The 22,313-nt window shown below is 38.1% G+C and overlaps 1 protein-coding gene across 1 annotated transcript in view; it reads left to right on the top strand.

Annotated features, from left to right (window-relative positions):
* Positions 1 to 19,178: 19,178 nt before the first annotated feature.
* Positions 19,179 to 22,313, top strand: part of LOC126977244 (vanchrobactin synthase VabF-like) — a 43,178-nt gene continuing 40,043 nt past the window's right edge. Inside the window, exons 1-2 of the mRNA XM_050825976.1 lie at positions 19,179 to 19,204; positions 20,349 to 20,575. The gene's annotated coding sequence lies outside the window, so the exon portion shown is untranslated. The remainder of the gene's footprint in view (positions 19,205 to 20,348; positions 20,576 to 22,313) is intronic.

Here is a 22,313-nt window from a genome sequence, read left to right as displayed (position 1 = left end):
TTAACGATGTATTTGTTATTAATTAGATATTAAGTAAATTATTTCTAAGATCTCTAAATATAATAAAGATAAGCCGAACAATTTAATTGTTACTTAATTGATTCCCTCACTCCTGAGTTAATTATCTAGTCCTATCCTGAGTTAAAAACTCCGGGTTAAATATAGTATAAGGTTAATTTGTACCATGTTATGGACAATGCGGCATTTGAACCCACGCCTCTCGGGATACGCCCCAGTGCTCTTACTGGACTGTTCACTACTGGACAAAGGCTTCCCCCAAATCTCGGAAAAGGAAAGGAACTTCTGCATTCATTAAACACACATAACATTCATCACATTGACAATCGGTGGTGGCAAGGAACCGTAGACTAAATTTTCATGTGATTTATAGGCTGCTGTAATTGCATTCCTACTGTTCTTAATTCATGTTTATGTTTTTTGTGATTAGGCCGGTATTTAGTGAGCAAATAAATCAAATATATTTTATGTTTCCTTTGTTGAGTTCCCGATTATGGCTTCATTACCAGATCAGTTTGATGGTAAAAATATGCCATCGGAAAAATGTAAATTGTAATTGTTATTATTTAACGCCACAACATTTTTTTTGTTGAATTGAAGTATTTAGTTCTATTTCTTACCACGCGCGTCGCTGCTGACCAAAACAAGAAAAACGGCTCGGCGTCGAGGAATTGGTTACGTGTCATGAAAAAAATATTAAAATCAGTGCAAACTCTAGGTGTGAAAAAGACTTTCCAGAAAAGAAGGTATTTTTAAATATATTTGTTATTGTATATTAAGAAATGAGAAAGTTTTTGAAGTTATTCATAATAAATTATTGATAGTGGATCTATTGATAGGTTTTAAGTCCTGTATTTTCCCCAATATCAAAGATTTGATGAGAGGTTTCACTTTTACCAATTCCGAAGAGGCAGTGATAGCGTTCAATCAGCACGTGAAAAAAATGCCTTCAGAACTGTGGTCCTCCTGTTTAAAAAAATGGTTCGATCGCATATGGGACCAAATGGCATCTATTCCGCATCGAACTAAAGAAGAATTACGTTAATCGGATAATAAATATCAGCGTAATCGGTGTACATACATAAAAAAATACCGATCGAATTGAGAACCTCCTCATTTTTGAAGTAGGTTAAAAAATAGTATGACGTAATGAGGATTGGTGAGGTGTACTATCTTATTATAAAATGGATACCCTATGTGTCCTATCAGTGTAATGGCCTTTAGAAGAATATTATGAGTATCAAATATTCATAGAGACTGGGCAAATTATAAATGCATTTTTTGTCTTTATTTCTAATAAATAATATTTAAAAAAAAAACTAAAAGGCACGCTTTATATAAAATTCAACTAAAAAATAGAAAATAAATTTAAATTGAAAATAGTGTAAAAACATATATTTTATTGTAAAAAAAGCGTGGGGTGCTTTTTAAGAAATTATTAAAATAATCTCTACACCTTACAATGCAGTGCCGCGCAGGATTCTTCAGGTTTTTTCTCCGACGAATTTTACAAATACCTACAACTACTATGAAAAAGTATTTTCATTGTTTGGCACTCATAAGAATTTCAAAATCGGTTTGGTAGATCCAGAGGTAAAGGCCGACAATGCTCTTGTGATTCCTTTAGTGTTGCAAGAGAATGTGGGCGGCGATGATTACTTAACACCCGTAGCCGTACGCTCTTTAGACCTTCCATAATAAAGATTACGATTTAGAAAATTGTGATAATGATTTTAAATGAAAGAAAGTATTTCCTTTTTTCGTCAATTTTTCAATGATTTTATTTTATTCATTGATTCGGGACGGAGGCAATTCCAACAAATTAAAAATCATGAAAATCAGACCATCCGTTCTCCAGATATAGATGCTCGAACAACTATATTGTGTAATGTATATTGATTTATAACGCTATAGTTTGTAAGGATAGATGCAGAATATATAGATATGCTATGCAAAATATATAGTTAGTTACTGCAATATATTCATATGTCCTCCTAAATTATGTTAAGCGATTTATTTCAGTCAGCATAAATATGCAGATCTTGCGATTTAAAAACGTGTGAGCAAGTCACGTAGAGTTGGCCGTAGGAAAAACATGGCATGCCCAAATGTATGCCTCAGTCATTAAAAATGTAAATAAATAGGAACTGCAGGCATTTAAATTTAATAAAAATAAACCCCTCCATCCGCAACCGTCCGGTCGCCCGCAAGCCCGTCCTACCGCCTGCCACCGGACCGCACCACGATATCGCGCACTCGGTTATTTATCGTCACCGTCATAACTTAGATTATCTACTTTAAATATCTGTTATGTAAGTATGATTCTGATATGTAAGCTATATTATTGTAAAGTTTCAATAAAATCCATTTAGTAAATTTCGCGTGAAAGAGTAACAAACATACATCCAGACGTCCATACATACTTACAAACTTTCGTATTTATAATATTAGCAGATACTTCTTTGTTAAGCCAGAAGGTAGGGCTGAGATTTTCATAGTGTTGTAAGATTAAGTTTAGTATGTATCGATGTACCTATTTATTATGTCTAACCTAAATGACTTGAGCTTCTCACTCTTTGCATCAGGTGGAAATGACGTCACACACAATTGATTGAATATGAATGACGCTATGCTGGGCTATGTTTTTGTAGTGTTTTACTTTCCTGCGGAAACCCGTCACTTTTATGGGATTTTTAAATTTTATACTACTAACACATTGTTTCACCGGCAGTGGAAGGTATCAACTTGACAAATTTTACTAAATAAGGTGCATAAGTTGTTGTGTGGTAACCTATTAAGAAACTATAGTTTTTTTCCCACGAAAACTCGTTAATTTTTAGGGATGAAAAATATGTAACATGTTGACAAGTAATATAAGGGATCAGCATGCCAAATTTTATAAAATTATGTGCATAAGTTGTTGTGTACTATGCTATATAAGTGGAGGTTTATAACTGTCCCACGGGAACTCTTTATTTTTCGGAATAAAAACTATCTAAGTTGTTGTCCGGGGATATAAGGTATCATCATGCAAAATTTCAATTAAATAGGTCCAATAGTCGCACATATTGAATTTTGAATTTGAATTTGATATTAGCCCGTAACAGACAAAGAAACAGAGAAAAAAACTCCAAAAAACATTGGAACTTGTTTCATTTTCATCCCCTGGCTCGGTTTTGATCATTTTTTTCTTGGTACAGAAATTTGATCTCTACAGATTTATTAAAGGTATAGATGTTTAATACAGCCTTTGTAAAATACTCTATTTGATTGAAAAGAGTGGCCGTTGAGTTTCTTATAATATGTTCTTCTCGCGAGCTCAACTTTTTACGAACATATGGAAAAATTTATAATTTAAGAGACAAATCTGTAGTGACGATTCAAAAGTGCTTAGCTTAAGCCTAATTGAATAAAGTTAGGTTTAGTTTGGACACGTGGAGCGAATGAGTGAAGAAAGATTGACGCTTCAAATATATAAGGCAAGTGTTTGTGGGCAAGTCGGTCGCGGGAGACCTCGTAGAACATTCGTCGACCAAATTGGTGACGTTTTGAGAAAAGGAGAGGTCCGAAGCACCCGCAACCGGCGAGCATGTATGAAAAGAGTAATGAATGTAGAGGAAGCGCGTGAGGTATGTAAGGATAGAAGCAAGTGGCATTCTATTGTCTCTGCCTACCCCGACGAGAACAAGGCGTGCGTTTATGAACGTCAGCTTGATGTGTTTACAAGCGCTGCCAACGTCATGAACTGTCATAAGACATTCGCCATTTTTGACATTATTTGACATTTTAAGTTCACGGTATATGATTGATTAGATAAGACATCCCAATTAATTATAACATTTATTTAACGTCTTCCTTTTTTAGTACTGTCATATAATTATAACTATAATTTTAGAAATAACTATAGTTGGCACTACAGTAGTGCCAATAAGAAGTTGTTCAAGAGAACATTCATAGATAGGGTTGTCAACACGTACATAGGGTTGTAGGTTGTAGGTTTTTTTTTCGAGAGAATATTACACATTGATAATTGTAGGGGTTGTAGGGGTAACGCTGCCCAAATTGTATTAAGTTATAAGTGGAAAGTGTAAAATACTGATATTTCAATAAGATAAGATCATTTATTTGTAGTCATGGGTATACATAGATGTTACAAATCACAATAAAAGTTCTCCATTCCTTGCCCGCATGCTGTGGCGTACAAATAGTAATTACTAACAAGTCACACAAATATATATATATACACAATGACAGTTAATTGATATAATATATACTAGCTGACCAGACAGACGTTGTTCTGTACATAATAAATAAAATACCGTTTTTGATGAATTTGTCAATAATTTTTCATTGTAACATAATAATATGCTCCTTGTTGTTATAATGAAATTGTTTCACAGCAGAACTGTCAAACCGCGCGTCAAAAATACTCTCACAGAAAATATGTCCAAACAAAACAAATATTGGAAATAAAAATAATTATGGGTCCCAAATCGAAATAAAAACTATCCTATCTCTTAAGTTGGCCTAAACTGCACTCCATGAAGTAATCCCCATTGAAATCCGTTCATTAGTTTAGGAGTCCATTGAGGACAAACATTGTGACACGAGATTTATATATATTAAGATTGAATATATATCAATATCTGAATATTTTGAAATAACATATACCTACGTAATAATTGAAATTGGTAAAAAGTAATTAAATTAAGTAAAATGATATTTAAAAAATTTTTAATTGTGTGTTGTATCTGAAAAGAAGTATTTTATGGAATAGTGCGATTTAATCAGTAGGAGATTAAATAGTTTCTTTTTAAAACACGTTAACTTAAGTTCTGTGATATGTGTAGGTATCTTGTTAAATATTCTCGGCGCCATTTCAAGAACACTATTGTACATAGAAGCTGTGTTACTGCCATGTAAACGTAATCTATTCTTGCTTCTCAAATTAATATTGTGGATTTCAGATGTTATTTTAAGTGCGTTTAAATTACCAACCCCTTCTACATGAATGAATGAATGAATGGTGAATAAAGTTTATTTGACTTTGACTTTGAAAATCAGTACCAACAGGCCTCTCGGTGTGGCTCAGACTCCACTATCTGTTTAACAATAACAACATCGCACGCTCAAATGGCTTTACCTAAGACTTGGATTGCAAAATTTCAATTAACTTTATCAGACTAATTTCCTATTGTGATAATTACATATGTACGTAAAACATTATAGCATCTACTTTTTCAGACGACCTTAAATAATAATTATTTGTACTTTTATTTCTTGAGGTTATACAAATGATTTAAGTTTTCTTTAGTGTTAATTCCGCCAATATTTGTTTTTAAAACAATTCGACACGTGCTTCGCCTCTACACGAGGCATCGTCTCGTGCCAGTGGAAAATGGAGTCTATATTTTATATGAAAATTTATAAAGCTATAAACAAATATTTACCCAAGCTAACTTTTAAATATTTCCGATTTTGGCTTAATATTTTTATTAACTGTGGTTTGCTAAATATATAAAAAAAAATCAATTTTCGTAACGAAATTTTACGATTTTAAAAATACCTTGTTAAATACTGTGTTTCGGTCTGAAGTTTTGCGCAACTTAAAAAAACAACATGTTATACTCGTAAACAAAATACATATTATGTTTATTGCTTTTAAAAATACTCTCCTTTACATTTTAAACATATTTTCATGCGAACCATTTTTTAAAATAGGAGGACCACAGATCTGAAGGCATGTTTTCTACGTGCTGATTTAACGCTGTCACTGCCTCTCCGGAATTGGTAAAAGTGACACCTCTCATCAAATCTTTAATTTTGGGGAAAATACAGAAATCACAGGGTGCTAGGTCGGGGCTATGTGCAGGATGGATGACGAGTTACTTAACACCCGTACGTTCGTTTGTCCTCCTAATCCATAAAAAAAGAGATATACTTTTTCGGAAGCTGAAAAAGAATTAGTTATGTTGGCCGTGTGTGAAGAAGCGTTGTCATGATGTAAGAGAACGCGGATTTTTGGTCGTAAACAAATAGTAGAATACCATCACTCGGCATTGATACTCTTTTGATCTTCAATTGAAATTGTGCAGATGGGACCCGTAGCTGAGAAAAAGAATGCGATCATTTTTTTACCAACGTTTCTCGCCTACCTCACTGTTATTGGCCTGTTCTCATTTTCCCATTCACAAGATTGCTGTTTTTTTCGGGTTCAAAACAATAAATCCAGGTTTTGTCTCCTGTGACAATATCATAAGCAGTCGTACTTCATTAGCATCAGTGAGCACCATTCCACGCGAGCCCACTTCTGCTCCGCTGTCAGTTGATGAGGGATCCAACGACAACAAAGTTTCCGAACTTTCAATTCTTCGTGTAAATATTTTGTGAATTTGGCTCATACCAATCCCCAATAGTCCTCGAATTGTCTTATAGGTAATCCGCGGGTTTTCTTCAAATAGCCGCTTAAAAGTAGCCAGATTATTTTCGTTGACGGCAGTTGAAGGCCGCCCTTCACGAAATTCGTGATATAAACCGACCTCTCTCAAATTCAGCAAACCATCGTATCACGGTGCTCAAAGCAAGGTGCTTCTCTCCCAAAAGCATTTTGAAGACGACGGCACAGTCTTGCGGAGAGAGAGAACCTTTATAATCATAAAAATCATCGCTCTACAATATTTTCGACTTAATTCCATTTTCGTTGTGTACGTAGAACTTTGATGTGTGATAAAAAACAATTGACAAATGATTTCCCGCCAACTGTTTTTTTATTACTAAGAAGGTTGCAACGTTTCAAGAAATATAACATTCGAAATTCAAATAGTTCCGATTAGCTAGAAGTGCAAGACTTTTAGTGTGCCCCATGTATGACGTTATTTGTTTATATGTATAGAACGTCATTGCTTAGCACGGATTAGTCGCCGCGCGGCGAGCTGCCCGAACGTCGGTACAATTGCTTTGCTGCAATAGTTTATACTTTATAGTAATAGTTAGCCGTTCACAGCTGTCACAATTTATTAGGGATCGGCTGAAGTAGGGTTGTTAACTATGGTTGTTAACTAGGGTTAAAACATACAAAGAAAATTATATACCTAGTCAAACGGTTAATTAATATAAAAATCGTAGTACGTACGTAAATTGCTAAATAATTATTTAATTTAATATCAAATACTATTATGATATATTTCATCTTCATGAAACTATATGAGAGTAGGTAGGTAGTAAAAATAAACTCTTACCGTGTAAGAGTTAAAGTAAAATCAATTAATTTCAAAATAAATGAATAATTCATCAGATTGTATTTCTTTTGTTTTTAAAAGTAGTGGATTAGCATGTATTGTTTGAAGGTTGTCTAAGACCGCATTCACACTAAGACGACCCTACATAATATAATATTATACAATTTTAGTATTACAAACCTATTCATTACTATCCTCTATATAATCTACTTTACTAACTACGCCTTCTTTGTCGAATAGGCTTTAATATATATATTGAATTTGTGCTCAGTGAGACCTCGTATACTGTCTGGTATTTTATTGAAAAATTGAAACCCATGCAGGAGCCCTTAACTCTAGTTTTCGGTACTACATATACTCATACATACATACTAAATGGCATGTACAGTTTATTCCTTCTTCAAGAATTCAAATCACATTTTATTATGAAATAGGAGGACAAACGACCGTACGGGTCACCTGGTGTTAAGTGATCACCGCCGCCGACATTCTCCAGCAACACCAGAGGAATCACAGGAGTGTTGCCGGCCTTTAAGGAGTCCATGTCGTATCGTCCCGGAAACACCGCACAAGGAAGCTCATTCCATAGCTTTGTAGTACGTGGAAGAAAGCTCCTTGAAAACCGCACTGTGGAGGACCCGCCACGCATCCAGATGGAGGAGATGATATACTAAGTGTGGCGTGTCGTGCGAAGATGGAATGAGGAAGCAGGAATCAGGTTAAACAGCTCTCTTTAATTGAGAAATAATTTTTCGAAGATACAATATATTCAATATTCATATATAATATGTATTGTGAGGAAAGGGTTAGGATGTTTATCAACTTGAATGTTTTCCGAAGTGAGTCTCTTGGTCGCATATTATAAATTGTTCTAATATCCCTCTTCTGGAGTACAAAATACTATGAAAAGTTGCAGTATTTCGCCACAGTGAAAAACCGTATGACATAATGCTATGGAAGTACACAAAATAGACCAAACGAGCTGTATTCACATCAGTCAACTGTCTGATCTGTTTAGCGGGAAAGCTGCAGAACTCAATATATTTGCTAAGTTACTGATATGTCGGCCCCACTGTCGTTTATGTAGATAAAAATTCCAGATATTTAGAATCTAGCATAACCTTAACCTCTTTGGTTCTCAATTGGTTTTTTATCTACTTAACAATACGCTATTATTTGTGAAATAAATTAACATAGTATCATAAAGCATTTTGCGATTCACCGTGTTGTGTTTCCGTAATCAGCAAATACAACCATATCCGCAATATTACATATAAATGGAAGATTTTTTTTAATATAGACTAAAAAGAGAAACGGGCCGAGGAGCGAACCCTGTGGCACGCCTATCTCGATTTTGAAGCCTTTTGACTGTAAACTGCAAATATCTACAAACTGTTTACAAGTCTAGTCAAGTCTTTAAGTAAGAATTGTCGTAAATACCATAAAACTGAAGCTTAAGTAAAAAGGATACTAAAATCCACGCAAATAATGGGAATCCTCTCAAGAGTAAAACACATTTTTAAAAAGTGCCATTCTAGAAACAATGGTTGACTATACCCTGGCAAAGCCAAATTGCTTGGGGTGTAGTAGATTATTTAGCGAAAAATGTGAAAGGAATTATTATAGTCTTCGTTTTTCTCAGATATAATCTAAACACCTGTAGAATTGATACAGGTTGGTAATTGTTGATATTTTCAATGGCCCCTGACTTTAAGTCAGTGTGGTTTGATTCTACTGAGTTTCATCTGGTTAGGGAGAACACCCATATCAACACAAGTTTTAAATATTATATTAGCTGAATGTGGGGCAACCACTTCAGTAACTGATTACCAAGTTTCACGGGCATACCCTACAGATCTTCTGTGACCTTTAACTATAACATTTTGGAGAGTTTTATTTTTATTTATTTATATATTTATTTAATCAAATTTCAATTTCACACTAACAGGATTTACCTACTGCGTTTGACTATGAATGTCACATGTTCAATCTGAAACGACGAGCTAGTAGCAACGATTTTTAGCTTTAAAAAATTATCAGCTTTAGTTGTACTGGAGTCAGGGTTTTGCGTTACTATACTCGGTATATTAGCAAAAACATCTCAAAAACGAGCTATCCTCGATGATTATGAAACTAATATGAAACAGTGAACAGACAAGGGTTCTAAATTGATTTTTAAAGTCGTTTTAAACGCTCAAACCTTATAAAGACAAGTTATTGTGGAAAAATACAATCTCTGAATGTTCTAGTTGTCTAAGTTAGAGCGCCGCCTTACACTTTTAATTAACTAAATACTTTAAATTCAGCCGCAAAATGATGAGAATGTATATATGACGCATAAAATCAGCCTTAGATTGTCACTCAGGTTACCGAAACGTTCAAGAATATTCGTTTAGGATTTGTTCTTAAATAGTGCTAAGACTAGGTTGTTGTCTTTACCGAAAACAAATACCTAACGAATACTTTTGTGATTTCTGCTGGTGCCAGGTAAGTTACTTAAGATAAGAGATAAAGTAGCAGAAAGTACCTAATACGCCCTGCATATTACACTCTTGAAGAACTCAAATTATAGTCGATCTGATAACAGCATCTTTGAAAGACTTATTAATTATAAATATTCTTATACCTATTTTTCATAACTATTGTATAATTATTAATATGGCCATCATCCATTCAATTTGAACCAGTAGCTTAAGAATTATACTTGCCAGTTTCTTAATTTTGACACTCACAGACTGATCGATTATCAAAACTTTGGTGAATGGCATTTTTGTTTAATTTATGGAAAAGGTGGACAAACGAGCGTACCTGTTGTTAAGTGATCACCGCCGCCTACATTCTCTTGGAACACCAGAGGAATCACAGAAGCGTTGCCTACCTTGAAGGAAGGTACGCGCTTTTTTTGAAGGTCCACATGTCGTATCGTCCCGGAAACACCGCACAAGGAAGTTCATTCCACAGCTTTGTAGTACGTGGAAGAAAGCTCCTTGAAAACCGCACTGTGGAGGACATTGCTGGCCTATTGCCATTACCTCTCTGTTCTTCAAAGTCATGGAGAGCATCATTAACTGCCACCTTGGTATTCTAGAGGGTCACCAGTTGACCAACGACCGACAGTACTGCATTCGCCATGGTCGGTCGGCGGGTGATCTTCTGGTATACCTAGCATATATGGGCGGCGGCTATCGAAATAAAGGGCTTGGTAGTTAGTCTGGATATGTATTTGTTCTGGTCATTCTTCGATTGAGTGGATGATATTCTTACAGAATAAAGTATTGATAAAGCCATTCATTATTTATAAGGTTTTATTCTTGTACTTTTTATGATCTTAGAGATCAATATATTCCTACCTCTGTAAGTGTCTGTAAACATGCTCCATGGCACAATTCTTCCCTTATAAAAATTTCAATAGAAAAATATAAATACTTTAAAAGTTTTGAAATATGCGGTAATAAATCTTGCTTTCATACTGTTACGGGATAGTTTAAAAAAAAAAAACAGGAAAACTTATGTTACAATAATAACATGACAAATCTTGAAAATTATATTATAAGTAATCCATATTTTGGTCTCATGTAAGAGGGGCTGTGGTTCTTATACTGCACGTACTGCTACTATGACCTGTTCTGGTAAATCCAGCGACTACGGATCAGATATATGTGAATTTATCGTCACACCAGAGTTTATGCAAGTGGACCACCTTGTGTTCCCTCACGTGTTCAGGGGCTTTGGATTTGAGCAATAGCCGTCGACAACGACCGACGACTTGTATGCTTCGCCCAGTGAGGAAGCTGGAGGTTCACTTGCATAAACTCTCGGGAAGCCCAAATGATGGAAGTTTTGAGAGAGGCGCCTTGTACCATTCACGATCAATGGCTTTTGCTATTTCCGGGATAACTGCCAGGCCTTCCCCTCTACTTTTGATAGCCGCCGCCCAATGTGTTAGGTATACTAGAAGATCGCCTGCCGACCGACCATGGCGAAAGCCGTACTGTCGGTCGTTGATTAGCCGGTGCCCCTCTAGGTATACCAAGAGCTAGAGGTTAGTTAAGCTATCCATGGTTTTGGGGGGCAGGGAAATATTAGCCTAAATATGCCTGTAGTTTGCCGGATCGGATGGACCAGGGCTGACTTCCGGGACTACGCCTTTTGAGTAGGAGTGCTGGAATAAACGCGTTAGATTATATAATATCTTGCTGTTTGTCTTTTTAAAATATACGCTTGTATTGTTAGTCTATGCAGGAAACTATGTATCCAAATGCAACTGTATCAGACTGCGACCCGGCGTTGATCGCTACGATGCAGCTTGCAATAAATCAGTGTATTACCGACTCGCTAGTTTCACTGACTTTCGTGCGCTCTCCCGTTACTTTACAAAAACTCAACAATGGCGACGAGGTATTCAAAATTAATAGAAATGTCTACGGGCGTGACTTATGGTGTTCTGTCGACCTTCGACTGTATCTCACAAGAATGGGAAATACAAGTCGCGTTTAAATCAATGGTTCATTGATAATGACTTAACTTCAACAACGGACAAAGCGACAATTCAGAGGAGGGCGATTTTGTTAACATCGTTATGTGAATCATCGTTCAAATTAGTAAGTGACCTGGCGTTACCTAAGAAGGTGGAAGAATTAGGATACGAAGAGTTAGTGAAACTACTCGACGATCACTTCACACCTAAAAGGCTCGAGTTTTGCGGGAAAACCGAAATTTTATGCCGTGACATAGTGACTAGAAAAGTTACACTCAATGGGCAGCCAGGATAAGAGCTTTAGATAATTAGCAGCTCACTGTGAATTTAAGAACATGGAACTAGAACTCTTTTGAACAAATTTATCAAGGGCATGGCACCAGGACCCACCGGGACAAGTTATTCGTGCCGTGCCAGGAGGGGCTGACCCTTGCTATGGCCATCGATTTGGCCGAGAGCGTGCGGTGTGCACGGCAGGCCGCGTCACAGGCGGCGCTAGACATGGTGTTTAACATAGTGGAACAACAAGAAGGAAAAGTGCAGTGTGTGGGGGCTTAACAACCATAAGGCAAATTAGTGTCGTAATAAAAGCTATAAATGCAAAAATGTAATAAAAGGGTCATTTACGTAAGTTGTGTCCTAACGGAGAGAAAGTAAAGTACGTAGACGAGGCTACCGTGGACGATGGAGACGACGGTAAATCTTTTTATAATATTCGGTGCTTCAAAGGAAAACATATGATGGAGCACGTCATGATCAGTGATCTTGCTTTGGAATTTGAAATCGATAGCGGTTCAGCGGTAAGCGATTACGCTTACCGCTGAAATTACCGCGGATTTTAATCCGAAAGGTAGTTGCATAAAATGAGACTTGTATACCTACAAAAGATGTATCTATGTGTAGGGGATGTGACCCGGCGTTGATTGCTACGAATTACGATGCAGCTTGCAATATATCGTGTGCTGCCGACTTGCTAGTTTCACTGACGTACGTTCGTGCGCCCTCTCGTTACTTGATAAATACTCAACAATAAAGATAAATATAACATAAATACAATGGCCTCCCTCTCTTTCTCCTGTACCGCCGCTCTCTGTCAGAGGCATCTCTCTGAATATTTGTTAAACTGCAATTTGTAATTTGTCTGCAAAGGCAGGTACGTGCGGTAGCCTCCAGAGAGGCTATCCAGTAAGGACGCACGTGCAAGCTTTGTTCATCACCCGCTTCGCCGGTCCGATCATTTAAAAATGGAGAAACATCTTAAAAAAAAACATATTAATGGTCATGGTAATCAATTTTTTTTAAGGTTCCTAAAGACGCTGAAACAATCTAATTTAAAGTAATTATTATTATAATGAAATTACCATTCATGGTAGCTACCTATTTATTACCTATATACTAAGTAGGTTTAAGTATGTCGTCTTCCAACGCATACATTACTATCTGCAACAAATGTAGGTTTAACAAAAAAAGAATATGGACTATTTATATTATAGAAAAAACTGAGCTATTTTTATGAGTCGACCCTATAGCAGGTTGGTGCAGTTTTATGTAAAGAACACAACAGAAGTAAGAGTCATGCGATAGAAAGAGAGGCAACTTCTAGGTGAATGAAAATGTAGGTTAATAGCGCTGTACGATCTGAATTACACCTTATTATACGACCGCAAGAGTCCCTATTTCTTTAATTGATTTTGCTGAGTGAGACTTCTGTATTTGTACTATTACATATTGTTTGGCAAAGGTCTGATTCAGAGAAGTATAAAGCAGAATATGTAAGCGGTCCGACAGTCTGAGACTACATTTTGATTAGTATATAACAACAGTACCTATACAGTACAATATTGTATAAATTATAACTGGGTAATACTGAAAATGTTTATAACTGGCCAGTTAGAAGCATTTCTAATGAAAACTTTCAATTTTAGAACTCTTTGGTAACCTAATGTAAGTATATTGCATTCATTTGTCATTTGTTTTTGTGAATTGGCGGCAAATTAAAAACTCTATTTACACGTGAAAATGAACCTAACGCGAGAAAATTTACGGTCTATGATTTATTATGACTTTCGTTGTGGGCTTACTCAACAACAAAGCTATGATAGGATGCGATTAGCATTTCATGATGAAAGCTAGTGGATATATTGCTACGAACCCGAAACCAAAAGACAATCAGCTCAGAGGGTGTTTCCTTTTGATGATCGGCAAACTAAGGTAAAGAAAGGAAGAAGTCAAGGAAAAAAGATGATTGCCTCATTCTTTGGTCCGAAAGGTCATTTCGCGACTGTTGTGCTAGAAGATGGAAGGACAGTTACTGCAGACTGGTATGTTAATCACTGTTTGTCTGTTGTCTTGGAAAAAATTCGACAGCAGCGCCCTCGAAGCAGGATCCTCCTTCACCACGACAATGCTTCAGCGCACTCCGCAAAACGGACTGTTGAATATATGACTATGGCAGGTGTCGAGATAATGAGTCATCTGGCATACAGTCCTGACCTGGCGCCATACGACTTTTATTTATTCCCAAGAACTAAAGATAAAATTCGAGGTATTCGCTTTACGAGTCCTGAAGATGAGGTGAAAGCGTAAGAAAATGCCATAGAAGAGACCCCTAAGGAAGAACGGGCCCACTGCTTTTCTTAGTCGTTCCATCGAAAGCGACGATGTGTAGAGAGGAATGGAGATAACTTCGAAAAACAATAAAAGTATTGGCATCTTTCTTCATTAAGCCGTTTTTCATTTCCTACACATTTTCAGTGTTGCCTAGGTAATATCCTGCTGAAACATGCGCTCTTATATCCTCTTATTTCATCAACAACTTTAATAAAACCGCCAGGTTCACTAAACAGACACTTTATTAAAGGTTTGTTTTGCGTTAAGTATCTCAGACAATATTTATTTAATAACTAGTATATGACATAAGAATCAATCAATCCTTGATGCTGGTGCGACTGCCGAAGACAGCAAGCGTCCCAAATATGTCGGTCTCAGTGAGTCATACATCTTTGTGCCGTTTAGTGTCGAGACACTTGGCCCACGGGGCCCAGAGGCACGGAGAATGTACAAAGTACTATCTTCATGCCTCAATAAGGCTACTGGAAACCCAAGCGCTGGCAGCTTTTTTGGTCAACGGAACTATCCAATACGAAAATGCTGCCAGTATTCTTGGTACGCTTCCATATAATGAGCTTTAATTTTATGTAGTCATAGTATTGTAAATATAGTTAGAGGATTTTTTTTGGTTGAATAAAAAGTGAATCAATCCTTGTATTAGCACATTCATATTGTGCATTGTAAGTCCTGTACATGCTGCAGTATTGTCACACAGCATTTTGTACACAGCAGTATGGGAAATAATGGTTCGACGCCGCGAGTGTCCATGACGACAGGGGCGCGAGTACCGGTACCAGCAGCCCCGCTTCCCGACCGCCTGCAGTGTCGCTCGCCAGACCGGACTGCCTTATTGTTCTCAGGTATAGACATTATTATTAAAACTACGAAAAACCAAACCATAATTATATGCCTATCCTACAATAATTCTATTTCATTACATTATTTACTGCAAGATCGAATCAGAAATGAGGAGATCCGTAGGAGAACCAATGATTGCGAAACTGAAGTGACAGTGGGCAGGGCACATAGTTCGACGGATAGCCTTTGGGGCAGTAAAGTCCTCGAATGGCGACTACGTGCCTGAAAACGCAGTATTAATAGGCCCCCCACAAGATGGATCGACGATCTGGTCAAGATCGCTGGAACACGTTGAATGAGGGCAGTGCAGGACCGGTCGTCATGGAAATCTTTGAGGGAGGCCCTTGTCCAGCAGTGGACGTCTTCCGGCTGATGATGATGATCACATTATTTTCTTTTTAAATGATTTTTGTGGAGGTGAGTCGCTCTTGACAGGAGTACCAGCTAAGGAGGTCGGTCACAACGACATTCTCCTGCTCGCCTCCGAATCCTTCGAAACTTCTAACAACATCTGCCTCCTGATACACATACTGCACAACTTTCGCTTGTACTCTAACATTTACAGAAGCTAACACTTTCTATTGAGTTCTATCTCAAACCGGGAGTTGATCTCCTGTTGACTCGCTATAGCGTTCAGGGGTACGGAATCTTTATAATAAAAAATATGTATTGTTGATGATTTAACACCCTTAGTACATAATAGCCCTGTAACACAGATGAAACATGCAGTGTCCGAGTGAGCTACGCGGAACTGGATGGGAGGACCAACGCTATGGGGCGGGCCATAGCGACACACGCGCGGCCGGCGGGGCCCAACCCGGACCGCGATTACGTCATAGCTGTCTGCATGCAGCCCTCCCACAAGTGAGTTTGGTGGTGGCAGCAGGTGGCAGATCGAGCTAATACTGCACCTGGACAGGGCACCTGACAGAGTAGATATAACTTTTGTCGCAATGCATCTCAAAACAACTTAAGGGATGTGATGTGACATCGATAAAATATACATCCATCGTTAAACTTCCCGAGTTCCGGGCGAACACTGCACCTACATGCAGTAAGGTCTATTGCTGCTACGAAAACAGATGTGACGGCAGCAAATTTGGAACCCCGAAGACCAGCGAGTGGCCCAAAACTCGAGAGACAGCATCGAGTAGCGAGACTGCGATACGCCCGTGAACACATGCAGTGGGATGAAGAAGAATGGTCAAGAATTTTGTTTGCAGATGAGTCTCGATTCTCCCTTTACACTTCTGATGGAAGGCGAAATGTTTACAGGCGACCTGGTGAGCGATACCTTCAAGCCTGCATCTCAGAAAAAGTCCAATACGGTGGAGGCAGTGTACATGTATGGGCTGGCATATCTTCAGAAGGTCGCACAGAGCTAGTAGCCATAGAAAATGGCACTCTCACTGGGCAAAGATATGCTCAAGAGATTCTCAATGAGTATGCAGGGCCGTATTTAGCAAATATGGGTGATGGATCGATCAATCATCGATCAATTTGGTTTTCTCATCGAAGTGAACACGCAACTGAAGGCCGCTCGATATATCAACGCATGTGTCAATAAGGGATATAATTAATTAATAGAATTAAACGATATTTTTGCTACACTGAAATCAGATATAACATTTAAAAAAATAGGGGAAGTGCTCTCAAATCCTACTCAATACGACAAAGGGAGCCTTTTTAGCAGTAATTAAAAATACAAGGTACCTATGTCTTAATATAGAAGGTTGACTAGAAGGTGAGAATCACGTTATGTTAAGGATTGAACGTAAATTGTCGTCAATATTTGTTTTTGGTTGACTATCATTGTGCACACACACTCACAGTAGTTGTATACCACCAGCACGATCCTCGCATTGCTGGCCACGTGGAAGGCCGGCGCCGCCTACGTGCCTCTGGACCCAAGCTTCCCTCAGGCAAGGATGTCCCGAATCCTGGGTGATGCACAGCCTTCCCTCATCATACACGATAACACTGGTAAGTCTTACCCTTCCTCCATACTGCCAGGAAAGTTGATAGTAAATATAGGATATATGGACGGCTACGATTTACGAAAGCAACTTGCGAAAATTTTCTGCGTGCGCAAAGTGCTTCAATCTGCTAGCAGCTGTCGTCCGGTTCACAGTCGTGATATTTGACCGCGTGCACCGCAAATTTGTTCGAAATGTCTGAGACCCAGTGTTCTGTGAACGGCTAGATCACTTGGCGTTGCGTAGAGAGTGTCAACGATCACGGGGTGTGTTCTGAAGACCTGTATGATCTGATTCCTGCCGCCGAGTCCCAGTTTCACACTGTCGCCACTAATTAGGATATCATCCCCACCATCTGGATGTGTGGCGTTCCTCCGCAGTGCAGTTTTCAAGGAACTTTCTGCCATGCTCAACTAAATTGTACTTCTAATACCACTTAATACCTTGTGATTTTTTTTATGATTTACTTAATATTTTATTTTTCACTTAAGTTTGTTGGAACGCTTAAATATTTTGGAGCATCACTTTGTTTATATGCATTTAAAATAATGTCTGAATTGATGGAGCTATAAATATTACTTTTTAGAGTAGCAATGAGTTCCTTGTCACTTCTTTTCATTAAAGCATAACTGGTCCGAAGAGGTAATAATAAGTAAATTGTATAACTTTGACGAACACTAGTGTCTTCTTGGCCTATATGAGTAAATAACCTTTAGTGTTTGAGTAGTTTTCACGTTGGTTTTTTGAAAATTAATAAAATCACAATGGGCTTTATATTATTAAAGAATGAACTCTCCATATTTTAGGATAATTTAAATTTTCAACAGAGGAGTTATATTTTTCTAAGTTTGTTAATTTATTTGGACAGTAAGCCGTTCGACGTTTGCAAACAGCGGCGTGGCAGCCATATCGTTCGAAGAGCTATCACTGGAAGCCAGCTCGCTGCCATCTGACAGACCCAGCGATAGGGAAGTTCTGGCTCAGAACACCGTTGATACCATCGCCATTATTCTTTACACTTCTGGGAGCACTGGCATTCCTAAAGGTAGGCCTTGGTTGCTTCTTTTATTTTATACTGATAGCTTTTAAAAAACTCTTGAGGGTGGGGCTTCATGAAATCCTTATTCCATATAATTTTTAACTGACCTCCACTCGGCGAAAGGAATATACCCAAATTTCAAGTCTCTACGCCTTATGGTTCTGAGATATCGTGATGAGTGAATAGATAGGTGTGCTAAAAATCCTAATAAAATAGACACTGGCTTAAAAAAATCCTGTACGATAATTATTGATACGGATATTAATTTGGATGCGGATGCGGAGACACTACTAAAAATAAAAAATAAATCAGAACCCCTTAGATTAAATGATACTGTAAAAGGAACATTTCATATTAAATGGTTTCAAAAATCTCGTGAACCCCTGACTTTTAATCTACCGGTAAACTAAGGTCATCGCCCTGACCTCGGTCCAACGGCGGAGAGCTAGCATAATTTAGCTGCACGGCGCGGCGGCTCAAACTAATAAGGCGGGGCCGGTCTTTGACCGATGACGCGAATCACGGAATTAGAATTATTGCTTTACAAAATTACAAATTCCACTCAATCAGTTACCCGTCAACGCGCATCTAGATCGGATGTGCAAATTTTGCGCTCGCGTCAATTATTGCGTGATTTCTGCTGTTACAGTGTTAGCGCATGAGTTTTACTCATGTGGCGTCCTACTCGTCTCATCCCTTAGTTTTATGTTGCATGGACGCTGTCCGTAGTGTACTGTCGCTTGTGCCGGCGCTGGAAAGCATTTTGAGACGGCAAGTTACAATTATTGCGCCCTAGACACACGAGCATGTTAAAATACCCTTCATTCGAGTACACGACGCACAAAACAAACAAACGATAACTAACTAACACTAAATTCAACATCAAACATCACGACGACAAATCGACGCGAGCGCAAATTTGCTCATCCGAGCTGCCTTAGAGTCGTGCCGTGAGTGTCGCTGCCTTATAATAAAACGCTTTTCGAAGGTATTAAGCTATATTAGTTAAAACGTGTATTAAGCCTATCGAACGTTCGATAAAATTCCTTATTCATATTCGTTATATTATATAAATCTCCCATAACTAATACGTCTCTATAGTACGTAATGTTGCTATTTCGTACAAAAAGACATGATTTTAACTAGGTATTTTAATGAGGAACTCTCAATGGAAACAGACATCTTTTCAATGTCAATGGTTTGTCAGTTGTCAAAAGTCAATGTCAAAATAATTTCAAACTTCAAAAATCAAAGTTTTGATGTCTGTCGGTTGTTAATCTATCACGGTTAACCAACAACTTTGAGCGGGATACTATATAACACATTATTTAACGAACAGCTGATCGATGTCAGCCATGTTTTTTTGCGTTCGAGTGCCTTAAATTAAGAAGGGTCCTAGCTACTAGAAGTCACGTCAGCTTTATCGAAGAGATAATGAGAGTTTTAGCTCTAATATGCGATTATGAATACCATTTTTAACAAGCATATATTAGCGATGTTTTAAATCTCCGTTAAGTCATTATGAATAAGACAGTATGTTTACGAGACAGGCTGCATCGGCCGAAGGACAAGGTCAAGGTGCGAGGCAAAATGCCCCGCCTTTTTTGATTGAGTAGCCGCGCCGGCCGCTGACGCTCTACGCCATTCGACCTTACTGGTAGAATAAATAAGTCAGGGGTTCTCAAGATTTTTGAAACCCTTTAATGTGAGATGTCCTTTTTACTGTAGCATTTAATGTAAGGGGTTTGATTTTTCAATTTTATATTTACTGATGTTTCCGCATTCTACATCATATCCGAGCAAATTAGAATAATTAATAGGTACATAAAATAAAATCGTAACAAACTCAAAATTTCAAAGAATACTTGCTATGTACAAACAATACTAAATCTATATAACAATATAGTTGTAAATAAAAACAATAGCCTGGAGGCGAAAAGTGTTATTTTAAAATGGCCATCAGCGCGTCTGTCCTAGCAGTATATAAGAATAGATATATCGAATAAATACACAAGCTATACTTAAATTAAGATCGACTGACAAACGAAAGAAGAAACTCATTTTAGTCATGATAAATGCATGCTGAACCAAGCTCCTATCCAACCTTTATCCCGGCTTATTGGACTGTGCAGGTGTCCGTCTGCCGTACTCGGCGATATGCAACCGTCTCTGGTGGCAGTTCCGCACATTCCCATTCTCGGACACTGAGAACACGTGCGTGTGGAAGACCACCCTCACGTTCGGTGACGCCGTGTGCGAGATCTGGGGACCGCTGCTGCAAGGGAGGACGCTGCTTATCCTGTCCAAGGAGACCACGCGCAATCCTCAGAAATTGGTGCAGGTTTTGGCTGAAAATCAAGTAAGCTTGGCTTTGTTTCCTTTTTTTATCCGTACAAGTCCGCGACTTGACCGCTAAGATTGGTGTACATGGCAGTCTGGCATGAGAGCGGTCGGATTATGTTTATTATTTCAGTAGACTTTTTCATGTAATATGTCTGTACCTCGTCTTGCCATAAATACTGAAAAAAAGAAAAAAAATCTACTGCAAATAACATTTATTTCTGTTACAGTGTGTTAGCAATTTAAAATATAAAAAGGTTATCCAAAGTGGTCTTCATTGACTACAATACAGTTCTTTAAACGTTTAGGCCAGTTTTCAATAGAAGCACGCACTCTTTCCATGGGAAAATTCTTCACTGCCAATCATACGGACTATTTAAGGATTGAAAACTGACTATAAATCATAATCCAGCAGATAAGACTAAATGAATGAATGAATGAACTGATGCATGAACTAATGAATGAAGCGGGGGGCTTGGAATATGTCGAGTGGACCCGTCGGGCTTACATTGAGCCCTAACACTTCCGTTGACGAGCATGATGCCTTACAAGACTTGCAAAAGGTTGATATGCAATGTTATGCATCGATAATGGCAGATAAGTGTGACATGGTGTGTACGCCGCGATCTCGAGTTCTGTGTAATGATGAGTTATCGAAGGTTGTTATGGCCGCCCCTGCCGCCTCGGCGGTGTAAAGGTGGTGGTTAGCGATCACCGCGGAGAGGAGGTGCGCCCTACATCATTTTCCCCAAAAGATGAGTCTCCAAGGATTTCACAGGTACCAAACAAGCCTAAAACAATCGATACTGTGGGTAATGAATGGAAAACAGTGTACAAACGTAAAAGTAAACCCAAGTATAGGTATTTGGGGGAAAGAGGAAAGGCGGAGGCTCCAACTTCATCGTCGTTTAAGGCGGCAGATAAGAAGGTACATTTTTTTATAACTAATATACATAACGAGACAGCGGAAACTGATATTGTGGATTATATTAAAATAAAATCTCAAGACAGGGTGTCTTTAGAAAAAATTATCACTAAGAAAGTGTTACATCATAAGGCTTATAAATTCTTCGTGCCTGAAAACAAAGTTACTCTTTTCTTAGCTGAGAAAATATAGCATGAAGGAATAATTTTTAGACGGTTTGTACACTACAAAAATCGTCGACCTGACTCAGTGTCGGCGGCATCCGGCTCTTCGTCATCTAACAATGGATAATTTTAAGAACGTGAAGAGTGCGGTGAACGATATTCGACGTTTATGTGACGATTGTGTGACGATTTTGTCGTGATAGTACTACAGGAAACCTGGTTGGCTCAGGACGAGTTACGGTTTCTAAACAGCATAGACAGCAGGTTTAGCAGCACGGGGACATCAGCTGTAGACACGTCCGCTGGGTTATTGCGGGGGAGGAAATATGGAGGAACGGCATTGCTCTGGAATACGAATGTGTTTCCTTGTGTTACAGTGATAGATTGTGATAATTCGCGAGTGAGTGCTATTCGCATCGAAACAGCCGCGTCTCCGTTTATAGTGGCCTGTGTGTGTATAATGTGCCGGTAAACAAACCGGACAACCTGACGATGTTTACCGATTGCATGGCGACTGTAAGTGCTATTTCAAATGACTATGAAAACGAACCTATTTTTGTTACAGGGGATTTTAATGCTCATCCCGGTGAATTATTTTTTAATGAATTAAATATTTTATGTGACGATTTCAAATGGGTACCCATTGACGTGTATAAGATGGGCTTGGC

The sequence above is a fragment of the Leptidea sinapis genome, chromosome 44, assembly GCF_905404315.1.
Source record: "Leptidea sinapis chromosome 44, ilLepSina1.1, whole genome shotgun sequence".
Taxonomy (NCBI): domain Eukaryota; kingdom Metazoa; phylum Arthropoda; class Insecta; order Lepidoptera; family Pieridae; genus Leptidea; species Leptidea sinapis.
The sequence above is the reverse complement of the archived record's forward strand: the minus strand, read 5'-3'. Positions and strand labels throughout refer to the sequence as shown.